Source organism: Oncorhynchus kisutch, unplaced genomic scaffold (genome assembly GCF_002021735.2).
Source record: "Oncorhynchus kisutch isolate 150728-3 unplaced genomic scaffold, Okis_V2 scaffold828, whole genome shotgun sequence".
Lineage (NCBI taxonomy): Eukaryota > Metazoa > Chordata > Actinopteri > Salmoniformes > Salmonidae > Oncorhynchus > Oncorhynchus kisutch.
In genome coordinates, this window is record NW_022262773.1 from 42,223 (window position 1) to 62,786 (window position 20,564).

The 20,564-nt window shown below is 41.1% G+C and overlaps 35 non-coding genes across 35 annotated transcripts; all 35 read left to right on the forward strand.

Moving 5' to 3' along the window:
• Positions 1 to 2,086: 2,086 nt before the first annotated feature.
• On the forward strand, positions 2,087 to 2,169 carry trnal-cag (transfer RNA leucine (anticodon CAG)). The gene has a single exon. It is a non-coding gene; the product is annotated as a tRNA-Leu (tRNA).
• Positions 2,170 to 2,440: 271 nt separating this feature from the next.
• trnas-aga (transfer RNA serine (anticodon AGA)) lies at positions 2,441 to 2,522 on the forward strand. The gene has a single exon. It is a non-coding gene; the product is annotated as a tRNA-Ser (tRNA).
• A 633-nt stretch (positions 2,523 to 3,155) lies between these two features.
• trnal-cag (transfer RNA leucine (anticodon CAG)) lies at positions 3,156 to 3,238 on the forward strand. The gene has a single exon. It is a non-coding gene; the product is annotated as a tRNA-Leu (tRNA).
• A 271-nt stretch (positions 3,239 to 3,509) lies between these two features.
• trnas-aga (transfer RNA serine (anticodon AGA)) lies at positions 3,510 to 3,591 on the forward strand. Its single transcript has one exon. It is a non-coding gene; the product is annotated as a tRNA-Ser (tRNA).
• Positions 3,592 to 4,223: 632 nt separating this feature from the next.
• On the forward strand, positions 4,224 to 4,306 carry trnal-cag (transfer RNA leucine (anticodon CAG)). Its single transcript has one exon. It is a non-coding gene; the product is annotated as a tRNA-Leu (tRNA).
• Positions 4,307 to 4,577: 271 nt separating this feature from the next.
• On the forward strand, positions 4,578 to 4,659 carry trnas-aga (transfer RNA serine (anticodon AGA)). Its single transcript has one exon. It is a non-coding gene; the product is annotated as a tRNA-Ser (tRNA).
• Positions 4,660 to 5,292: 633 nt separating this feature from the next.
• Positions 5,293 to 5,375, forward strand: trnal-cag (transfer RNA leucine (anticodon CAG)). Its single transcript has one exon. It is a non-coding gene; the product is annotated as a tRNA-Leu (tRNA).
• Positions 5,376 to 5,646: 271 nt separating this feature from the next.
• trnas-aga (transfer RNA serine (anticodon AGA)) lies at positions 5,647 to 5,728 on the forward strand. The gene has a single exon. It is a non-coding gene; the product is annotated as a tRNA-Ser (tRNA).
• A 633-nt stretch (positions 5,729 to 6,361) lies between these two features.
• Positions 6,362 to 6,444, forward strand: trnal-cag (transfer RNA leucine (anticodon CAG)). Its single transcript has one exon. It is a non-coding gene; the product is annotated as a tRNA-Leu (tRNA).
• A 271-nt stretch (positions 6,445 to 6,715) lies between these two features.
• On the forward strand, positions 6,716 to 6,798 carry trnas-aga (transfer RNA serine (anticodon AGA)). Its single transcript has one exon. It is a non-coding gene; the product is annotated as a tRNA-Ser (tRNA).
• A 633-nt stretch (positions 6,799 to 7,431) lies between these two features.
• trnal-cag (transfer RNA leucine (anticodon CAG)) lies at positions 7,432 to 7,514 on the forward strand. Its single transcript has one exon. It is a non-coding gene; the product is annotated as a tRNA-Leu (tRNA).
• A 271-nt stretch (positions 7,515 to 7,785) lies between these two features.
• trnas-aga (transfer RNA serine (anticodon AGA)) lies at positions 7,786 to 7,867 on the forward strand. The gene has a single exon. It is a non-coding gene; the product is annotated as a tRNA-Ser (tRNA).
• Positions 7,868 to 8,500: 633 nt separating this feature from the next.
• trnal-cag (transfer RNA leucine (anticodon CAG)) lies at positions 8,501 to 8,583 on the forward strand. The gene has a single exon. It is a non-coding gene; the product is annotated as a tRNA-Leu (tRNA).
• A 271-nt stretch (positions 8,584 to 8,854) lies between these two features.
• On the forward strand, positions 8,855 to 8,936 carry trnas-aga (transfer RNA serine (anticodon AGA)). Its single transcript has one exon. It is a non-coding gene; the product is annotated as a tRNA-Ser (tRNA).
• Positions 8,937 to 9,569: 633 nt separating this feature from the next.
• On the forward strand, positions 9,570 to 9,652 carry trnal-cag (transfer RNA leucine (anticodon CAG)). Its single transcript has one exon. It is a non-coding gene; the product is annotated as a tRNA-Leu (tRNA).
• Positions 9,653 to 9,923: 271 nt separating this feature from the next.
• On the forward strand, positions 9,924 to 10,005 carry trnas-aga (transfer RNA serine (anticodon AGA)). The gene has a single exon. It is a non-coding gene; the product is annotated as a tRNA-Ser (tRNA).
• Positions 10,006 to 10,638: 633 nt separating this feature from the next.
• trnal-cag (transfer RNA leucine (anticodon CAG)) lies at positions 10,639 to 10,721 on the forward strand. The gene has a single exon. It is a non-coding gene; the product is annotated as a tRNA-Leu (tRNA).
• A 271-nt stretch (positions 10,722 to 10,992) lies between these two features.
• trnas-aga (transfer RNA serine (anticodon AGA)) lies at positions 10,993 to 11,074 on the forward strand. Its single transcript has one exon. It is a non-coding gene; the product is annotated as a tRNA-Ser (tRNA).
• Positions 11,075 to 11,707: 633 nt separating this feature from the next.
• On the forward strand, positions 11,708 to 11,790 carry trnal-cag (transfer RNA leucine (anticodon CAG)). The gene has a single exon. It is a non-coding gene; the product is annotated as a tRNA-Leu (tRNA).
• Positions 11,791 to 12,061: 271 nt separating this feature from the next.
• trnas-aga (transfer RNA serine (anticodon AGA)) lies at positions 12,062 to 12,143 on the forward strand. The gene has a single exon. It is a non-coding gene; the product is annotated as a tRNA-Ser (tRNA).
• A 633-nt stretch (positions 12,144 to 12,776) lies between these two features.
• trnal-cag (transfer RNA leucine (anticodon CAG)) lies at positions 12,777 to 12,859 on the forward strand. The gene has a single exon. It is a non-coding gene; the product is annotated as a tRNA-Leu (tRNA).
• Positions 12,860 to 13,130: 271 nt separating this feature from the next.
• trnas-aga (transfer RNA serine (anticodon AGA)) lies at positions 13,131 to 13,212 on the forward strand. Its single transcript has one exon. It is a non-coding gene; the product is annotated as a tRNA-Ser (tRNA).
• Positions 13,213 to 13,845: 633 nt separating this feature from the next.
• trnal-cag (transfer RNA leucine (anticodon CAG)) lies at positions 13,846 to 13,928 on the forward strand. The gene has a single exon. It is a non-coding gene; the product is annotated as a tRNA-Leu (tRNA).
• Positions 13,929 to 14,199: 271 nt separating this feature from the next.
• On the forward strand, positions 14,200 to 14,281 carry trnas-aga (transfer RNA serine (anticodon AGA)). The gene has a single exon. It is a non-coding gene; the product is annotated as a tRNA-Ser (tRNA).
• Positions 14,282 to 14,914: 633 nt separating this feature from the next.
• trnal-cag (transfer RNA leucine (anticodon CAG)) lies at positions 14,915 to 14,997 on the forward strand. Its single transcript has one exon. It is a non-coding gene; the product is annotated as a tRNA-Leu (tRNA).
• Positions 14,998 to 15,268: 271 nt separating this feature from the next.
• Positions 15,269 to 15,350, forward strand: trnas-aga (transfer RNA serine (anticodon AGA)). The gene has a single exon. It is a non-coding gene; the product is annotated as a tRNA-Ser (tRNA).
• A 633-nt stretch (positions 15,351 to 15,983) lies between these two features.
• Positions 15,984 to 16,066, forward strand: trnal-cag (transfer RNA leucine (anticodon CAG)). Its single transcript has one exon. It is a non-coding gene; the product is annotated as a tRNA-Leu (tRNA).
• Positions 16,067 to 16,337: 271 nt separating this feature from the next.
• On the forward strand, positions 16,338 to 16,419 carry trnas-aga (transfer RNA serine (anticodon AGA)). Its single transcript has one exon. It is a non-coding gene; the product is annotated as a tRNA-Ser (tRNA).
• A 632-nt stretch (positions 16,420 to 17,051) lies between these two features.
• On the forward strand, positions 17,052 to 17,134 carry trnal-cag (transfer RNA leucine (anticodon CAG)). Its single transcript has one exon. It is a non-coding gene; the product is annotated as a tRNA-Leu (tRNA).
• Positions 17,135 to 17,405: 271 nt separating this feature from the next.
• Positions 17,406 to 17,487, forward strand: trnas-aga (transfer RNA serine (anticodon AGA)). Its single transcript has one exon. It is a non-coding gene; the product is annotated as a tRNA-Ser (tRNA).
• A 633-nt stretch (positions 17,488 to 18,120) lies between these two features.
• trnal-cag (transfer RNA leucine (anticodon CAG)) lies at positions 18,121 to 18,203 on the forward strand. The gene has a single exon. It is a non-coding gene; the product is annotated as a tRNA-Leu (tRNA).
• Positions 18,204 to 18,474: 271 nt separating this feature from the next.
• On the forward strand, positions 18,475 to 18,556 carry trnas-aga (transfer RNA serine (anticodon AGA)). The gene has a single exon. It is a non-coding gene; the product is annotated as a tRNA-Ser (tRNA).
• A 634-nt stretch (positions 18,557 to 19,190) lies between these two features.
• trnal-cag (transfer RNA leucine (anticodon CAG)) lies at positions 19,191 to 19,273 on the forward strand. Its single transcript has one exon. It is a non-coding gene; the product is annotated as a tRNA-Leu (tRNA).
• Positions 19,274 to 19,544: 271 nt separating this feature from the next.
• trnas-aga (transfer RNA serine (anticodon AGA)) lies at positions 19,545 to 19,626 on the forward strand. The gene has a single exon. It is a non-coding gene; the product is annotated as a tRNA-Ser (tRNA).
• Positions 19,627 to 20,260: 634 nt separating this feature from the next.
• trnal-cag (transfer RNA leucine (anticodon CAG)) lies at positions 20,261 to 20,343 on the forward strand. Its single transcript has one exon. It is a non-coding gene; the product is annotated as a tRNA-Leu (tRNA).
• The last annotated feature ends 221 nt before the right edge of the window (positions 20,344 to 20,564 follow it).

Below are 20,564 nucleotides of genomic sequence, written 5' to 3' on the forward strand. Positions count from 1 at the left end.
CATGAATTTCACATGAACACGGGAAGTGTACCAAAAACATGTTTTAATGTAATCTTATGTGAAGATAATGTGATAACATGTAAAGCAATATGTGATTACATTAAACTACACATGTGAAAATGTGATCACGTTGTGTTCCCAAATGTAATTTGTGCTCACATAAAATGTAAGTTGAAATCATGTGGTTTTTCTGTCAGGGCAGGAATATAAGATGCATTTTGATGTTACATGATCTTGAAAATGCAATGTTCTTTGAGGTTCTTCCATGTTCCTTTCCATGTATTTTCCATTTTACTTTCCCTCAGTCCTTTTCACTTTCCTTGTCAAAACAAGCTCTGTCCCCGTCAAGACTTATTGAGCTTCTGATGGATTTTAAACCATTCAACAAATAGTTTTATAATGAAGAGTAGACCCAACTAAACACCCTGGATTCTTTACACACACATTGAAAGGCAAAAATGTCGAATTTGGACTCATCAGACCAAAGGACAGATTTCCACCAGTCTAAGGTCCATTGCTCATGTTTCTTGGTCCAAGCAAGTCTCTTCTTATTTTTGGTGTCCGTCCTTTAGTAACGGTTTCAATGGAGCAATTTGACCATGAAAGTCTGATTCACGCAGTCTCCTCTGTGAACAGTGCATGTTGAGATGTGTGTGTTTCTTGAACTCTGTGAAGAATTTATTTGGGCTCCAATCTGAGGTGCAGTTCACTCTACTGAACTTATCCTCTGCAGCAAAAGTAACTCTGGGTCTTCCTCATGAGAACCAGTTTCATCATTGCGCTTCATGGTTTTTGCGACTGCACTAGAAGAAACTTTCAAAGTTCTTAAAATGTTCCGTATTGACTGACCTTCATGTCTTTAGTAATGATGGGATGTTGTTTCTCTTTGCTTATTTGAGCTGTTCTTGGCATAAAATGGACGTGGTCTTTTACCAAATAGGGATATCTTCTGTAAACCATCCTTACCTTGTCACAACCCAACCTGTTGGCTCAAACGCTTTAAGAAGGAATGAAATTCCACAAATTAACTTTTAAGAAGGTACACCTGTTAATTTAAAAACATTCCAGGTGACTACCTCATGAAAAGGTTGGAGAGAATGCCAAGAGTGTGCAAAGTGGTCAAGGAAAAGGATGGCTACTTCGAAGATTCTCAAATATAAAATATATTTTGATTTGTTTAACACTTTTTGCTTACTACATGATTCCAATTGTGCTATTTCATAGTTTTGATGTCTTCACTATTATTCTAAAATGTAAAAAATTGTAAAAATAAAGAAAAACCCTTAAATGAGTAGGTGTGTCCAGACTTTTGACTGGTACTGTATATATTATGGTAATGCAAATATGGTACAATCCAAGGGTGCAAAGCTTTTGGAGACTTACCCAGAAAGACTCACAGCTTTAATCGCTGTCAAAGGTGATTCTAACATGTATTGTGAATACTTATGTAAATTAGATATTTCTGTATTTCATTTTCAATACATTTGAGAAAAAATTACAACATATTTTCACTTTGTCATTATGGGGTATTGTCTGTAGCTGGGTGAGATGATAAAAAAACTATAATTTAATCCATTTGGAATTCAGGCTGTAAGAAAACAAAATGAGGAATAAGTTAAGGGGTATGCACACTTTCTGAAGGCACTGTATATCTGCAAGAAAGTGATAAATGAGTGACTCTTTGAAAGGGGGTCATATATACATTGCCTTATTAAAAATAAAAATAAAGCTATCGTGCTATAATCGGCATAGTTTCTCAGACCAAATCTTCATTCTGGTTTAAACAAAGCAATCTGATCATGCTCCAGTAAAATACACGCTACAGGCATTTTATCATTTATCAGAATGGCCATATTCTGAGGCCATTTAGCGTTCATTCAATGACGATTTACTACTCTTTTCCATTGAAGGCCATATTGAGGTTAAATCAATGACTGGAGTTTTTCATTGATAAAAACAAATGACTATTGAAAGTGCAAGTCGGTATCGTGCATACATTTACTGGTCTCTGTGGTGATTGCGTTGCTGTGCCTATTTCTACTTTTACCCCATACTCTTTAACCCGATACCCAGGTACTGTGCTGTAGTCAGGATGGCCGAGCGGTCTAAGGCGCTGCGTTCAGGTCGCAGTCTCCCATGGAGGCGTGGGTTCAAATCCCACTTCTGACAGTTGTTTAGTGCCTCTCAGGAGTCATGCTGCTTAGCAGTAATAATAAGATGATGAAATAACAATTTATAATAAACACTCTCAAATGAAAACCTTCTGGAGCTGACCAAAGATCAAGGAAATTAGAAAACAGCTGTACTTAATAATGAATGAGGGGAACAATTCATTTTATTGCATTATAATGAGTTAATGAGTTACTGCATTGTCTTTCAGTTGTAAAATTATCACTTTCTGTAGGCTATGCCTGGTGGCCCATTCACTGCTGACAAGACTGTTGTCGTGGCCGAGTGGTTAAGGCGATGGACTAGAAATCCATTAGGATCTTCCTGCGCAGGTTCGAATCCTGCCGACAACGAAATTGAATTTTCTTGACCCCTCCGGAGGTTGAAGTTTAGTCGTGTTTCTTATACCAATCATATCCTCTCAGATCTCCACAAGTACATAGGGATTAGTTGTCCATTTGGGATAGGATCCCACCTCACACCTTTACACACCTGGTTATCCATCCTTCTAGCTTTATAGACCACAGTAGCATAGGTTACAGGTTTGTAGTCAAGCCACAGATTTCAGGTGAGATCCCATGATACACTCAACAATACAACAACACGATTCTCATGAATAACCATGAAGCCATTTTCTAAGATTTCCCCCATTTTGACATGTGGACCTGTTGTCACTCTTACCCTGACGGATAGCTCCAGACACTTTTTTGGTCCTATCTGAGGCATTTTATCATTTATATCAGAATGGCCATATTCTGAGGCCAGTTTAGCGTTCATTCAATGACGATTTACTACTCTTTTCCATTGAAGGCCATATTGAGGTTAAATCAATGACTGGAGTTTTTCATTGATAAAAACAAATGACTATTGAAAGTGCAAGTCGGTATCGTGCATACATTTACTGGTCTCTGTGGTGATTGCGTTGCTGTGCCTATTTCTACTTTTACCCCATACTCTTTAACCCGATACCCAGGTACTGTGCTGTAGTCAGGATGGCCGAGCGGTCTAAGGCGCTGCGTTCAGGTCGCAGTCTCCCATGGAGGCGTGGGTTCAAATCCCACTTCTGACAGTTGTTTAGTGCCTCTCAGGAGTCATGCTGCTTAGCAGTAATAATAAGATGATGAAATAACAATTTATAATAAACACTCTCAAATGAAAACCTTCTGGAGCTGACCAAAGATCAAGGAAATTAGAAAACAGCTGTACTTAATAATGAATGAGGGGAACAATTCATTTTATTGCATTATAATGAGTTAATGAGTTACTGCATTGTCTTTCAGTTGTAAAATTATCACTTTCTGTAGGCTATGCCTGGTGGCCCATTCACTGCTGACAAGACTGTTGTCGTGGCCGAGTGGTTAAGGCGATGGACTAGAAATCCATTAGGATCTTCCTGCGCAGGTTCGAATCCTGCCGACAACGAAATTGAACTTTCTTGACCCCCCGGAGGTTGAAGTTTAGTCGTGTTTCTTATACCAATCATATCCTCTCAGATCTCCACAAGTACATAGGGATTAGTTGTCCATTTCGGATAGGATCCCACCTCACACCTTTACACACCTGGTTATCCATCCTTCTAGCTCTATAGGCCACAGTAGCATAGGTTACAGGTTTGTAGTCAAGCCACAGATTTCAGGTGAGATCCCATGATACACTCAACAATACAACAACACGATTCTCATGAATAACCATGAAGCCATTTTCTAAGATTTCCCCCATTTTGACATGTGGACCTGTTGTCACTCTTACCCTGACGGATAGCTCCAGACACTTTTTTGGTCCTATCTGAGGCATTTTATCATTTATATCAGAATGGCCATATTCTGAGGCCAGTTTAGCGTTCATTCAATGACGATTTACTACTCTTTTCCATTGAAGGCCATATTGAGGTTAAATCAATGACTGGAGTTTTTCATTGATAAAAACAAATGACTATTGAAAGTGCAAGTCGGTATCGTGCATACATTTACTGGTCTCTGTGGTGATTGCGTTGCTGTGCCTATTTCTACTTTTACCCCATACTCTTTAACCCGATACCCAGGTACTGTGCTGTAGTCAGGATGGCCGAGCGGTCTAAGGCGCTGCGTTCAGGTCGCAGTCTCCCATGGAGGCGTGGGTTCAAATCCCACTTCTGACAGTTGTTTAGTGCCTCTCAGGAGTCATGCTGCTTAGCAGTAATAATGAGATGATGAAATAACAATTTATAATAAACACTCTCAAATGAAAACCTTCTGGAGCTGACCAAAGATCAAGGAAATTAGAAAACAGCTGTACTTAATAATGAATGAGGGGAACAATTCATTTTATTGCATTATAATGAGTTAATGAGTTACTGCATTGTCTTTCAGTTGTAAAATTATCACTTTCTGTAGGCTATGCCTGGTGGCCCATTCACTGCTGACAAGACTGTTGTCGTGGCCGAGTGGTTAAGGCGATGGACTAGAAATCCATTAGGATCTTCCTGCGCAGGTTCGAATCCTGCCGACAACGAAATTGAACTTTCTTGACCCCTCCGGAGGTTGAAGTTTAGTCGTGTTTCTTATACCAATCATATCCTCTCAGATCTCCACAAGTACATAGGGATTAGTTGTCCATTTCGGATAGGATCCCACCTCACACCTTTACACACCTGGTTATCCATCCTTCTAGCTCTATAGGCCACAGTAGCATAGGTTACAGGTTTGTAGTCAAGCCACAGATTTCAGGTGAGATCCCATGATACACTCAACAATACAACAACACGATTCTCATGAATAACCATGAAGCCATTTTCTAAGATTTCCCCCATTTTGACATGTGGACCTGTTGTCACTCTTACCCTGACGGATAGCTCCAGACACTTTTTTGGTCCTATCTGAGGCATTTTATCATTTATATCAGAATGGCCATATTCTGAGGCCAGTTTAGCGTTCATTCAATGACGATTTACTACTCTTTTCCATTGAAGGCCATATTGAGGTTAAATCAATGACTGGAGTTTTTCATTGATAAAAACAAATGACTATTGAAAGTGCAAGTCGGTATCGTGCATACATTTACTGGTCTCTGTGGTGATTGCGTTGCTGTGCCTATTTCTACTTTTACCCCATACTCTTTAACCCGATACCCAGGTACTGTGCTGTAGTCAGGATGGCCGAGCGGTCTAAGGCGCTGCGTTCAGGTCGCAGTCTCCCATGGAGGCGTGGGTTCAAATCCCACTTCTGACAGTTGTTTAGTGCCTCTCAGGAGTCATGCTGCTTAGCAGTAATAATAAGATGATGAAATAACAATTTATAATAAACACTCTCAAATGAAAACCTTCTGGAGCTGACCAAAGATCAAGGAAATTAGAAAACAGCTGTACTTAATAATGAATGAGGGGAACAACTCATTTTATTGCATTATAATGAGTTAATGAGTTACTGCATTGTCTTTCAGTTGTAAAATTATCACTTTCTGTAGGCTATGCCTGGTGGCCCATTCACTGCTGACAAGACTGTTGTCGTGGCCGAGTGGTTAAGGCGATGGACTAGAAATCCATTAGGATCTACCTGCGCAGGTTCGAATCCTGCCGACAACGAAATTGAATTTTCTTGACCCCTCCGGAGGTTGAAGTTTAGTCGTGTTTCTTATACCAATCATATCCTCTCAGATCTCCACAAGTACATAGGGATTAGTTGTCCATTTGGGATAGGATCCCACCTCACACCTTTACACACCTGGTTATCCATCCTTCTAGCTTTATAGACCACAGTAGCATAGGTTACAGGTTTGTAGTCAAGCCACAGATTTCAGGTGAGATCCCATGATACACTCAACAATACAACAACACGATTCTCATGAATAACCATGAAGCCATTTTCTAAGATTTCCCCCATTTTGACATGTGGACCTGTTGTCACTCTTACCCTGACGGATAGCTCCAGACACTTTTTTGGTCCTATCTGAGGCATTTTATCATTTATATCAGAATGGCCATATTCTGAGGCCAGTTTAGCGTTCATTCAATGACGATTTACTACTCTTTTCCATTGAAGGCCATATTGAGGTTAAATCAATGACTGGAGTTTTTCATTGATAAAAACAAATGACTATTGAAAGTGCAAGTCGGTATCGTGCATACATTTACTGGTCTCTGTGGTGATTGCGTTGCTGTGCCTATTTCTACTTTTACCCCATACTCTTTAACCCGATACCCAGGTACTGTGCTGTAGTCAGGATGGCCGAGCGGTCTAAGGCGCTGCGTTCAGGTCGCAGTCTCCCATGGAGGCGTGGGTTCAAATCCCACTTCTGACAGTTGTTTAGTGCCTCTCAGGAGTCATGCTGCTTAGCAGTAATAATAAGATGATGAAATAACAATTTATAATAAACACTCTCAAATGAAAACCTTCTGGAGCTGACCAAAGATCAAGGAAATTAGAAAACAGCTGTACTTAATAATGAATGAGGGGAACAACTCATTTTATTGCATTATAATGAGTTAATGAGTTACTGCATTGTCTTTCAGTTGTAAAATTATCACTTTCTGTAGGCTATGCCTGGTGGCCCATTCACTGCTGACAAGACTGTTGTCGTGGCCGAGTGGTTAAGGCGATGGACTAGAAATCCATTAGGATCTTACCTGCGCAGGTTCGAATCCTGCCGACAACGAAATTGAATTTTCTTGACCCCTCCGGAGGTTGAAGTTTAGTCGTGTTTCTTATACCAATCATATCCTCTCAGATCTCCACAAGTACATAGGGATTAGTTGTCCATTTGGGATAGGATCCCACCTCACACCTTTACACACCTGGTTATCCATCCTTCTAGCTTTATAGACCACAGTAGCATAGGTTACAGGTTTGTAGTCAAGCCACAGATTTCAGGTGAGATCCCATGATACACTCAACAATACAACAACACGATTCTCATGAATAACCATGAAGCCATTTTCTAAGATTTCCCCCATTTTGACATGTGGACCTGTTGTCACTCTTACCCTGACGGATAGCTCCAGACACTTTTTTGGTCCTATCTGAGGCATTTTATCATTTATATCAGAATGGCCATATTCTGAGGCCAGTTTAGCGTTCATTCAATGACGATTTACTACTCTTTTCCATTGAAGGCCATATTGAGGTTAAATCAATGACTGGAGTTTTTCATTGATAAAAACAAATGACTATTGAAAGTGCAAGTCGGTATCGTGCATACATTTACTGGTCTCTGTGGTGATTGCGTTGCTGTGCCTATTTCTACTTTTACCCCATACTCTTTAACCCGATACCCAGGTACTGTGCTGTAGTCAGGATGGCCGAGCGGTCTAAGGCGCTGCGTTCAGGTCGCAGTCTCCCATGGAGGCGTGGGTTCAAATCCCACTTCTGACAGTTGTTTAGTGCCTCTCAGGAGTCATGCTGCTTAGCAGTAATAATAAGATGATGAAATAACAATTTATAATAAACACTCTCAAATGAAAACCTTCTGGAGCTGACCAAAGATCAAGGAAATTAGAAAACAGCTGTACTTAATAATGAATGAGGGGAACAATTCATTTTATTGCATTATAATGAGTTAATGAGTTACTGCATTGTCTTTCAGTTGTAAAATTATCACTTTCTGTAGGCTATGCCTGGTGGCCCATTCACTGCTGACAAGACTGTTGTCGTGGCCGAGTGGTTAAGGCGATGGACTAGAAATCCATTAGGATCTTCCTGCGCAGGTTCGAATCCTGCCGACAACGAAATTGAATTTTCTTGACCCCTCCGGAGGTTGAAGTTTAGTCGTGTTTCTTATACCAATCATATCCTCTCAGATCTCCACAAGTACATAGGGATTAGTTGTCCATTTGGGATAGGATCCCACCTCACACCTTTACACACCTGGTTATCCATCCTTCTAGCTTTATAGACCACAGTAGCATAGGTTACAGGTTTGTAGTCAAGCCACAGATTTCAGGTGAGATCCCATGATACACTCAACAATACAACAACACGATTCTCATGAATAACCATGAAGCCATTTTCTAAGATTTCCCCCATTTTGACATGTGGACCTGTTGTCACTCTTACCCTGACGGATAGCTCCAGACACTTTTTTGGTCCTATCTGAGGCATTTTATCATTTATATCAGAATGGCCATATTCTGAGGCCAGTTTAGCGTTCATTCAATGACGATTTACTACTCTTTTCCATTGAAGGCCATATTGAGGTTAAATCAATGACTGGAGTTTTTCATTGATAAAAACAAATGACTATTGAAAGTGCAAGTCGGTATCGTGCATACATTTACTGGTCTCTGTGGTGATTGCGTTGCTGTGCCTATTTCTACTTTTACCCCATACTCTTTAACCCGATACCCAGGTACTGTGCTGTAGTCAGGATGGCCGAGCGGTCTAAGGCGCTGCGTTCAGGTCGCAGTCTCCCATGGAGGCGTGGGTTCAAATCCCACTTCTGACAGTTGTTTAGTGCCTCTCAGGAGTCATGCTGCTTAGCAGTAATAATAAGATGATGAAATAACAATTTATAATAAACACTCTCAAATGAAAACCTTCTGGAGCTGACCAAAGATCAAGGAAATTAGAAAACAGCTGTACTTAATAATGAATGAGGGGAACAATTCATTTTATTGCATTATAATGAGTTAATGAGTTACTGCATTGTCTTTCAGTTGTAAAATTATCACTTTCTGTAGGCTATGCCTGGTGGCCCATTCACTGCTGACAAGACTGTTGTCGTGGCCGAGTGGTTAAGGCGATGGACTAGAAATCCATTAGGATCTTCCTGCGCAGGTTCGAATCCTGCCGACAACGAAATTGAATTTTCTTGACCCCTCCGGAGGTTGAAGTTTAGTCGTGTTTCTTATACCAATCATATCCTCTCAGATCTCCACAAGTACATAGGGATTAGTTGTCCATTTGGGATAGGATCCCACCTCACACCTTTACACACCTGGTTATCCATCCTTCTAGCTTTATAGACCACAGTAGCATAGGTTACAGGTTTGTAGTCAAGCCACAGATTTCAGGTGAGATCCCATGATACACTCAACAATACAACAACACGATTCTCATGAATAACCATGAAGCCATTTTCTAAGATTTCCCCCATTTTGACATGTGGACCTGTTGTCACTCTTACCCTGACGGATAGCTCCAGACACTTTTTTGGTCCTATCTGAGGCATTTTATCATTTATATCAGAATGGCCATATTCTGAGGCCAGTTTAGCGTTCATTCAATGACGATTTACTACTCTTTTCCATTGAAGGCCATATTGAGGTTAAATCAATGACTGGAGTTTTTCATTGATAAAAACAAATGACTATTGAAAGTGCAAGTCGGTATCGTGCATACATTTACTGGTCTCTGTGGTGATTGCGTTGCTGTGCCTATTTCTACTTTTACCCCATACTCTTTAACCCGATACCCAGGTACTGTGCTGTAGTCAGGATGGCCGAGCGGTCTAAGGCGCTGCGTTCAGGTCGCAGTCTCCCATGGAGGCGTGGGTTCAAATCCCACTTCTGACAGTTGTTTAGTGCCTCTCAGGAGTCATGCTGCTTAGCAGTAATAATAAGATGATGAAATAACAATTTATAATAAACACTCTCAAATGAAAACCTTCTGGAGCTGACCAAAGATCAAGGAAATTAGAAAACAGCTGTACTTAATAATGAATGAGGGGAACAATTCATTTTATTGCATTATAATGAGTTAATGAGTTACTGCATTGTCTTTCAGTTGTAAAATTATCACTTTCTGTAGGCTATGCCTGGTGGCCCATTCACTGCTGACAAGACTGTTGTCGTGGCCGAGTGGTTAAGGCGATGGACTAGAAATCCATTAGGATCTTCCTGCGCAGGTTCGAATCCTGCCGACAACGAAATTGAATTTTCTTGACCCCTCCGGAGGTTGAAGTTTAGTCGTGTTTCTTATACCAATCATATCCTCTCAGATCTCCACAAGTACATAGGGATTAGTTGTCCATTTGGGATAGGATCCCACCTCACACCTTTACACACCTGGTTATCCATCCTTCTAGCTTTATAGACCACAGTAGCATAGGTTACAGGTTTGTAGTCAAGCCACAGATTTCAGGTGAGATCCCATGATACACTCAACAATACAACAACACGATTCTCATGAATAACCATGAAGCCATTTTCTAAGATTTCCCCCATTTTGACATGTGGACCTGTTGTCACTCTTACCCTGACGGATAGCTCCAGACACTTTTTTGGTCCTATCTGAGGCATTTTATCATTTATATCAGAATGGCCATATTCTGAGGCCAGTTTAGCGTTCATTCAATGACGATTTACTACTCTTTTCCATTGAAGGCCATATTGAGGTTAAATCAATGACTGGAGTTTTTCATTGATAAAAACAAATGACTATTGAAAGTGCAAGTCGGTATCGTGCATACATTTACTGGTCTCTGTGGTGATTGCGTTGCTGTGCCTATTTCTACTTTTACCCCATACTCTTTAACCCGATACCCAGGTACTGTGCTGTAGTCAGGATGGCCGAGCGGTCTAAGGCGCTGCGTTCAGGTCGCAGTCTCCCATGGAGGCGTGGGTTCAAATCCCACTTCTGACAGTTGTTTAGTGCCTCTCAGGAGTCATGCTGCTTAGCAGTAATAATAAGATGATGAAATAACAATTTATAATAAACACTCTCAAATGAAAACCTTCTGGAGCTGACCAAAGATCAAGGAAATTAGAAAACAGCTGTACTTAATAATGAATGAGGGGAACAATTCATTTTATTGCATTATAATGAGTTAATGAGTTACTGCATTGTCTTTCAGTTGTAAAATTATCACTTTCTGTAGGCTATGCCTGGTGGCCCATTCACTGCTGACAAGACTGTTGTCGTGGCCGAGTGGTTAAGGCGATGGACTAGAAATCCATTAGGATCTTCCTGCGCAGGTTCGAATCCTGCCGACAACGAAATTGAATTTTCTTGACCCCTCCGGAGGTTGAAGTTTAGTCGTGTTTCTTATACCAATCATATCCTCTCAGATCTCCACAAGTACATAGGGATTAGTTGTCCATTTGGGATAGGATCCCACCTCACACCTTTACACACCTGGTTATCCATCCTTCTAGCTTTATAGACCACAGTAGCATAGGTTACAGGTTTGTAGTCAAGCCACAGATTTCAGGTGAGATCCCATGATACACTCAACAATACAACAACACGATTCTCATGAATAACCATGAAGCCATTTTCTAAGATTTCCCCCATTTTGACATGTGGACCTGTTGTCACTCTTACCCTGACGGATAGCTCCAGACACTTTTTTGGTCCTATCTGAGGCATTTTATCATTTATATCAGAATGGCCATATTCTGAGGCCAGTTTAGCGTTCATTCAATGACGATTTACTACTCTTTTCCATTGAAGGCCATATTGAGGTTAAATCAATGACTGGAGTTTTTCATTGATAAAAACAAATGACTATTGAAAGTGCAAGTCGGTATCGTGCATACATTTACTGGTCTCTGTGGTGATTGCGTTGCTGTGCCTATTTCTACTTTTACCCCATACTCTTTAACCCGATACCCAGGTACTGTGCTGTAGTCAGGATGGCCGAGCGGTCTAAGGCGCTGCGTTCAGGTCGCAGTCTCCCATGGAGGCGTGGGTTCAAATCCCACTTCTGACAGTTGTTTAGTGCCTCTCAGGAGTCATGCTGCTTAGCAGTAATAATAAGATGATGAAATAACAATTTATAATAAACACTCTCAAATGAAAACCTTCTGGAGCTGACCAAAGATCAAGGAAATTAGAAAACAGCTGTACTTAATAATGAATGAGGGGAACAATTCATTTTATTGCATTATAATGAGTTAATGAGTTACTGCATTGTCTTTCAGTTGTAAAATTATCACTTTCTGTAGGCTATGCCTGGTGGCCCATTCACTGCTGACAAGACTGTTGTCGTGGCCGAGTGGTTAAGGCGATGGACTAGAAATCCATTAGGATCTTCCTGCGCAGGTTCGAATCCTGCCGACAACGAAATTGAATTTTCTTGACCCCTCCGGAGGTTGAAGTTTAGTCGTGTTTCTTATACCAATCATATCCTCTCAGATCTCCACAAGTACATAGGGATTAGTTGTCCATTTGGGATAGGATCCCACCTCACACCTTTACACACCTGGTTATCCATCCTTCTAGCTTTATAGACCACAGTAGCATAGGTTACAGGTTTGTAGTCAAGCCACAGATTTCAGGTGAGATCCCATGATACACTCAACAATACAACAACACGATTCTCATGAATAACCATGAAGCCATTTTCTAAGATTTCCCCCATTTTGACATGTGGACCTGTTGTCACTCTTACCCTGACGGATAGCTCCAGACACTTTTTTGGTCCTATCTGAGGCATTTTATCATTTATATCAGAATGGCCATATTCTGAGGCCAGTTTAGCGTTCATTCAATGACGATTTACTACTCTTTTCCATTGAAGGCCATATTGAGGTTAAATCAATGACTGGAGTTTTTCATTGATAAAAACAAATGACTATTGAAAGTGCAAGTCGGTATCGTGCATACATTTACTGGTCTCTGTGGTGATTGCGTTGCTGTGCCTATTTCTACTTTTACCCCATACTCTTTAACCCGATACCCAGGTACTGTGCTGTAGTCAGGATGGCCGAGCGGTCTAAGGCGCTGCGTTCAGGTCGCAGTCTCCCATGGAGGCGTGGGTTCAAATCCCACTTCTGACAGTTGTTTAGTGCCTCTCAGGAGTCATGCTGCTTAGCAGTAATAATAAGATGATGAAATAACAATTTATAATAAACACTCTCAAATGAAAACCTTCTGGAGCTGACCAAAGATCAAGGAAATTAGAAAACAGCTGTACTTAATAATGAATGAGGGGAACAATTCATTTTATTGCATTATAATGAGTTAATGAGTTACTGCATTGTCTTTCAGTTGTAAAATTATCACTTTCTGTAGGCTATGCCTGGTGGCCCATTCACTGCTGACAAGACTGTTGTCGTGGCCGAGTGGTTAAGGCGATGGACTAGAAATCCATTAGGATCTTCCTGCGCAGGTTCGAATCCTGCCGACAACGAAATTGAATTTTCTTGACCCCTCCGGAGGTTGAAGTTTAGTCGTGTTTCTTATACCAATCATATCCTCTCAGATCTCCACAAGTACATAGGGATTAGTTGTCCATTTGGGATAGGATCCCACCTCACACCTTTACACACCTGGTTATCCATCCTTCTAGCTTTATAGACCACAGTAGCATAGGTTACAGGTTTGTAGTCAAGCCACAGATTTCAGGTGAGATCCCATGATACACTCAACAATACAACAACACGATTCTCATGAATAACCATGAAGCCATTTTCTAAGATTTCCCCCATTTTGACATGTGGACCTGTTGTCACTCTTACCCTGACGGATAGCTCCAGACACTTTTTTGGTCCTATCTGAGGCATTTTATCATTTATATCAGAATGGCCATATTCTGAGGCCAGTTTAGCGTTCATTCAATGACGATTTACTACTCTTTTCCATTGAAGGCCATATTGAGGTTAAATCAATGACTGGAGTTTTTCATTGATAAAAACAAATGACTATTGAAAGTGCAAGTCGGTATCGTGCATACATTTACTGGTCTCTGTGGTGATTGCGTTGCTGTGCCTATTTCTACTTTTACCCCATACTCTTTAACCCGATACCCAGGTACTGTGCTGTAGTCAGGATGGCCGAGCGGTCTAAGGCGCTGCGTTCAGGTCGCAGTCTCCCATGGAGGCGTGGGTTCAAATCCCACTTCTGACAGTTGTTTAGTGCCTCTCAGGAGTCATGCTGCTTAGCAGTAATAATAAGATGATGAAATAACAATTTATAATAAACACTCTCAAATGAAAACCTTCTGGAGCTGACCAAAGATCAAGGAAATTAGAAAACAGCTGTACTTAATAATGAATGAGGGGAACAATTCATTTTATTGCATTATAATGAGTTAATGAGTTACTGCATTGTCTTTCAGTTGTAAAATTATCACTTTCTGTAGGCTATGCCTGGTGGCCCATTCACTGCTGACAAGACTGTTGTCGTGGCCGAGTGGTTAAGGCGATGGACTAGAAATCCATTAGGATCTTCCTGCGCAGGTTCGAATCCTGCCGACAACGAAATTGAATTTTCTTGACCCCTCCGGAGGTTGAAGTTTAGTCGTGTTTCTTATACCAATCATATCCTCTCAGATCTCCACAAGTACATAGGGATTAGTTGTCCATTTGGGATAGGATCCCACCTCACACCTTTACACACCTGGTTATCCATCCTTCTAGCTTTATAGACCACAGTAGCATAGGTTACAGGTTTGTAGTCAAGCCACAGATTTCAGGTGAGATCCCATGATACACTCAACAATACAACAACACGATTCTCATGAATAACCATGAAGCCATTTTCTAAGATTTCCCCCATTTTGACATGTGGACCTGTTGTCACTCTTACCCTGACGGATAGCTCCAGACACTTTTTTGGTCCTATCTGAGGCATTTTATCATTTATATCAGAATGGCCATATTCTGAGGCCAGTTTAGCGTTCATTCAATGACGATTTACTACTCTTTTCCATTGAAGGCCATATTGAGGTTAAATCAATGACTGGAGTTTTTCATTGATAAAAACAAATGACTATTGAAAGTGCAAGTCGGTATCGTGCATACATTTACTGGTCTCTGTGGTGATTGCGTTGCTGTGCCTATTTCTACTTTTACCCCATACTCTTTAACCCGATACCCAGGTACTGTGCTGTAGTCAGGATGGCCGAGCGGTCTAAGGCGCTGCGTTCAGGTCGCAGTCTCCCATGGAGGCGTGGGTTCAAATCCCACTTCTGACAGTTGTTTAGTGCCTCTCAGGAGTCATGCTGCTTAGCAGTAATAATAAGATGATGAAATAACAATTTATAATAAACACTCTCAAATGAAAACCTTCTGGAGCTGACCAAAGATCAAGGAAATTAGAAAACAGCTGTACTTAATAATGAATGAGGGGAACAATTCGTTTTATTGCATTATAATGAGTTAATGAGTTACTGCATTGTCTTTCAGTTGTAAAATTATCACTTTCTGTAGGCTATGCCTGGTGGCCCATTCACTGCTGACAAGACTGTTGTCGTGGCCGAGTGGTTAAGGCGATGGACTAGAAATCCATTAGGATCTTCCTGCGCAGGTTCGAATCCTGCCGACAACGAAATTGAATTTTCTTGACCCCTCCGGAGGTTGAAGTTTAGTCGTGTTTCTTATACCAATCATATCCTCTCAGATCTCCACAAGTACATAGGGATTAGTTGTCCATTTGGGATAGGATCCCACCTCACACCTTTACACACCTGGTTATCCATCCTTCTAGCTTTATAGACCACAGTAGCATAGGTTACAGGTTTGTAGTCAAGCCACAGATTTCAGGTGAGATCCCATGATACACTCAACAATACAACAACACGATTCTCATGAATAACCATGAAGCCATTTTCTAAGATTTCCCCCATTTTGACATGTGGACCTGTTGTCACTCTTACCCTGACGGATAGCTCCAGACACTTTTTTGGTCCTATCTGAGGCATTTTATCATTTATATCAGAATGGCCATATTCTGAGGCCAGTTTAGCGTTCATTCAATGACGATTTACTACTCTTTTCCATTGAAGGCCATATTGAGGTTAAATCAATGACTGGAGTTTTTCATTGATAAAAACAAATGACTATTGAAAGTGCAAGTCGGTATCGTGCATACATTTACTGGTCTCTGTGGTGATTGCGTTGCTGTGCCTATTTCTACTTTTACCCCATACTCTTTAACCCGATACCCAGGTACTGTGCTGTAGTCAGGATGGCCGAGCGGTCTAAGGCGCTGCGTTCAGGTCGCAGTCTCCCATGGAGGCGTGGGTTCAAATCCCACTTCTGACAGTTGTTTAGTGCCTCTCAGGAGTCATGCTGCTTAGCAGTAATAATAAGATGATGAAATAACAATTTATAATAAACACTCTCAAATGAAAACCTTCTGGAGCTGACCAAAGATCAAGGAAATTAGAAAACAGCTGTACTTAATAATGAATGAGGGGAACAATTCGTTTTATTGCATTATAATGAGTTAATGAGTTACTGCATTGTCTTTCAGTTGTAAAATTATCACTTTCTGTAGGCTATGCCTGGTGGCCCATTCACTGCTGACAAGACTGTTGTCGTGGCCGAGTGGTTAAGGCGATGGACTAGAAATCCATTAGGATCTTCCTGCGCAGGTTCGAATCCTGCCGACAACGAAATTGAATTTTCTTGACCCCTCCGGAGGTTGAAGTTTAGTCGTGTTTCTTATACCAATCATATCCTCTCAGATCTCCACAAGTACATAGGGATTAGTTGTCCATTTGGGATAGGATCCCACCTCACACCTTTACACACCTGGTTATCCATCCTTCTAGCTTATAGACCACAGTAGCATAGGTTACAGGTTTGTAGTCAAGCCACAGATTTCAGGTGAGATCCCATGATACACTCAACAATACAACAACACGATTCTCATGAATAACCATGAAGCCATTTTCTAAGATTTCCCCCATTTTGACATGTGGACCTGTTGTCACTCTTACCCTGACGGATAGCTCCAGACACTTTTTTGGTCCTATCTGAGGCATTTTATCATTTATATCAGAATGGCCATATTCTGAGGCCAGTTTAGCGTTCATTCAATGACGATTTACTACTCTTTTCCATTGAAGGCCATATTGAGGTTAAATCAATGACTGGAGTTTTTCATTGATAAAAACAAATGACTATTGAAAGTGCAAGTCGGTATCGTGCATACATTTACTGGTCTCTGTGGTGATTGCGTTGCTGTGCCTATTTCTACTTTTACCCCATACTCTTTAACCCGATACCCAGGTACTGTGCTGTAGTCAGGATGGCCGAGCGGTCTAAGGCGCTGCGTTCAGGTCGCAGTCTCCCATGGAGGCGTGGGTTCAAATCCCACTTCTGACAGTTGTTTAGTGCCTCTCAGGAGTCATGCTGCTTAGCAGTAATAATAAGATGATGAAATAACAATTTATAATAAACACTCTCAAATGAAAACCTTCTGGAGCTGACCAAAGATCAAGGAAATTAGAAAACAGCTGTACTTAATAATGAATGAGGGGAACAATTCGTTTTATTGCATTATAATGAGTTAATGAGTTACTGCATTGTCTTTCAGTTGTAAAATTATCACTTTCTGTAGGCTATGCCTGGTGGCCCATTCACTGCTGACAAGACTGTTGTCGTGGCCGAGTGGTTAAGGCGATGGACTAGAAATCCATTAGGATCTTCCTGCGCAGGTTCGAATCCTGCCGACAACGAAATTGAATTTTCTTGACCCCTCCGGAGGTTGAAGTTTAGTCGTGTTTCTTATACCAATCATATCCTCTCAGATCTCCACAAGTACATAGGGATTAGTTGTCCATTTGGGATAGGATCCCACCTCACACCTTTACACACCTGGTTATCCATCCTTCTAGCTTATAGGACCACAGTAGCATAGGTTACAGGTTTGTAGTCAAGCCACAGATTTCAGGTGAGATCCCATGATACACTCAACAATACAACAACACGATTCTCATGAATAACCATGAAGCCATTTTCTAAGATTTCCCCCATTTTGACATGTGGACCTGTTGTCACTCTTACCCTGACGGATAGCTCCAGACACTTTTTTGGTCCTATCTGAGGCATTTTATCATTTATATCAGAATGGCCATATTCTGAGGCCAGTTTAGCGTTCATTCAATGACGATTTACTACTCTTTTCCATTGAAGGCCATATTGAGGTTAAATCAATGACTGGAGTTTTTCATTGATAAAAACAAATGACTATTGAAAGTGCAAGTCGGTATCGTGCATACATTTACTGGTCTCTGTGGTGATTGCGTTGCTGTGCCTATTTCTACTTTTACCCCATACTCTTTAACCCGATACCCAGGTACTGTGCTGTAGTCAGGATGGCCGAGCGGTCTAAGGCGCTGCGTTCAGGTCGCAGTCTCCCATGGAGGCGTGGGTTCAAATCCCACTTCTGACAGTTGTTTAGTGCCTCTCAGGAGTCATGCTGCTTAGCAGTAATAATAAGATGATGAAATAACAATTTATAATAAACACTCTCAAATGAAAACCTTCTGGAGCTGACCAAAGATCAAGGAAATTAGAAAACAGCTGTACTTAATAATGAATGAGGGGAACAATTCATTTTATTGCATTATAATGAGTTAATGAGTTACTGCATTGTCTTTCAGTTGTAAAATTATCACTTTCTGTAGGCTATGCCTGGTGGCCCATTCACTGCTGACAAGACTGTTGTCGTGGCCGAGTGGTTAAGGCGATGGACTAGAAATCCATTAGGATCTTCCTGCGCAGGTTCGAATCCTGCCGACAACGAAATTGAATTTTCTTGACCCCTCCGGAGGTTGAAGTTTAGTCGTGTTTCTTATACCAATCATATCCTCTCAGATCTCCACAAGTACATAGGGATTAGTTGTCCATTTGGGATAGGATCCCACCTCACACCTTTACACACCTGGTTATCCATCCTTCTAGCTCTATAGGACCACAGTAGCATAGGTTACAGGTTTGTAGTCAAGCCACAGATTTCAGGTGAGATCCCATGATACACTCAACAATACAACAACACGATTCTCATGAATAACCATGAAGCCATTTTCTAAGATTTCCCCCATTTTGACATGTGGACCTGTTGTCACTCTTACCCTGACGGATAGCTCCAGACACTTTTTTGGTCCTATCTGAGGCATTTTATCATTTATATCAGAATGGCCATATTCTGAGGCCAGTTTAGCGTTCATTCAATGACGATTTACTACTCTTTTCCATTGAAGGCCATATTGAGGTTAAATCAATGACTGGAGTTTTTCATTGATAAAAACAAATGACTATTGAAAGTGCAAGTCGGTATCGTGCATACATTTACTGGTCTCTGTGGTGATTGCGTTGCTGTGCCTATTTCTACTTTTACCCCATACTCTTTAACCCGATACCCAGGTACTGTGCTGTAGTCAGGATGGCCGAGCGGTCTAAGGCGCTGCGTTCAGGTCGCAGTCTCCCATGGAGGCGTGGGTTCAAATCCCACTTCTGACAGTTGTTTAGTGCCTCTCAGGAGTCATGCTGCTTAGCAGTAATAATAAGATGATGAAATAACAATTTATAATAAACACTCTCAAATGAAAACCTTCTGGAGCTGACCAAAGATCAAGGAAATTAGAAAACAGCTGTACTTAATAATGAATGAGGGGAACAATTCATTTTATTGCATTATAATGAGTTAATGAGTTACTGCATTGTCTTTCAGTTGTAAAATTATCACTTTCTGTAGGCTATGCCTGGTGGCCCATTCACTGCTGACAAGACTGTTGTCGTGGCCGAGTGGTTAAGGCGATGGACTAGAAATCCATTAGGATCTTCCTGCGCAGGTTCGAATCCTGCCGACAACGAAATTGAATTTTCTTGACCCCTCCGGAGGTTGAAGTTTAGTCGTGTTTCTTATACCAATCATATCCTCTCAGATCTCCACAAGTACATAGGGATTAGTTGTCCATTTGGGATAGGATCCCACCTCACACCTTTACACACCTGGTTATCCATCCTTCTAGCTCTATAGGACCACAGTAGCATAGGTTACAGGTTTGTAGTCAAGCCACAGATTTCAGGTGAGATCCCATGATACACTCAACAATACAACAACACGATTCTCATGAATAACCATGAAGCCATTTTCTAAGATTTCCCCCATTTTGACATGTGGACCTGTTGTCACTCTTACCCTGACGGATAGCTCCAGACACTTTTTTGGTCCTATCTGAGGCATTTTATCATTTATATCAGAATGGCCATATTCTGAGGCCAGTTTAGCGTTCATTCAATGACGATTTACTACTCTTTTCCATTGAAGGCCATATTGAGGTTAAATCAATGACTGGAGTTTTTCATTGATAAAAACAAATGACTATTGAAAGTGCAAGTCGGTATCGTGCATACATTTACTGGTCTCTGTGGTGATTGCGTTGCTGTGCCTATTTCTACTTTTACCCCATACTCTTTAACCCGATACCCAGGTACTGTGCTGTAGTCAGGATGGCCGAGCGGTCTAAGGCGCTGCGTTCAGGTCGCAGTCTCCCATGGAGGCGTGGGTTCAAATCCCACTTCTGACAGTTGTTTAGTGCCTCTCAGGAGTCATGCTGCTTAGCAGTAATAATAAGATGATGAAATAACAATTTATAATAAACACTCTCAAATGAAAACCTTCTGGAGCTGACCAAAGATCAAGGAAATTAGAAAACAGCTGTACTTAATAATGAATGAGGGGAACAATTCATTTTATTGCATTATAATGAGTTAATGAGTTACTGCATTGTCTTTCAGTTGTAAAATT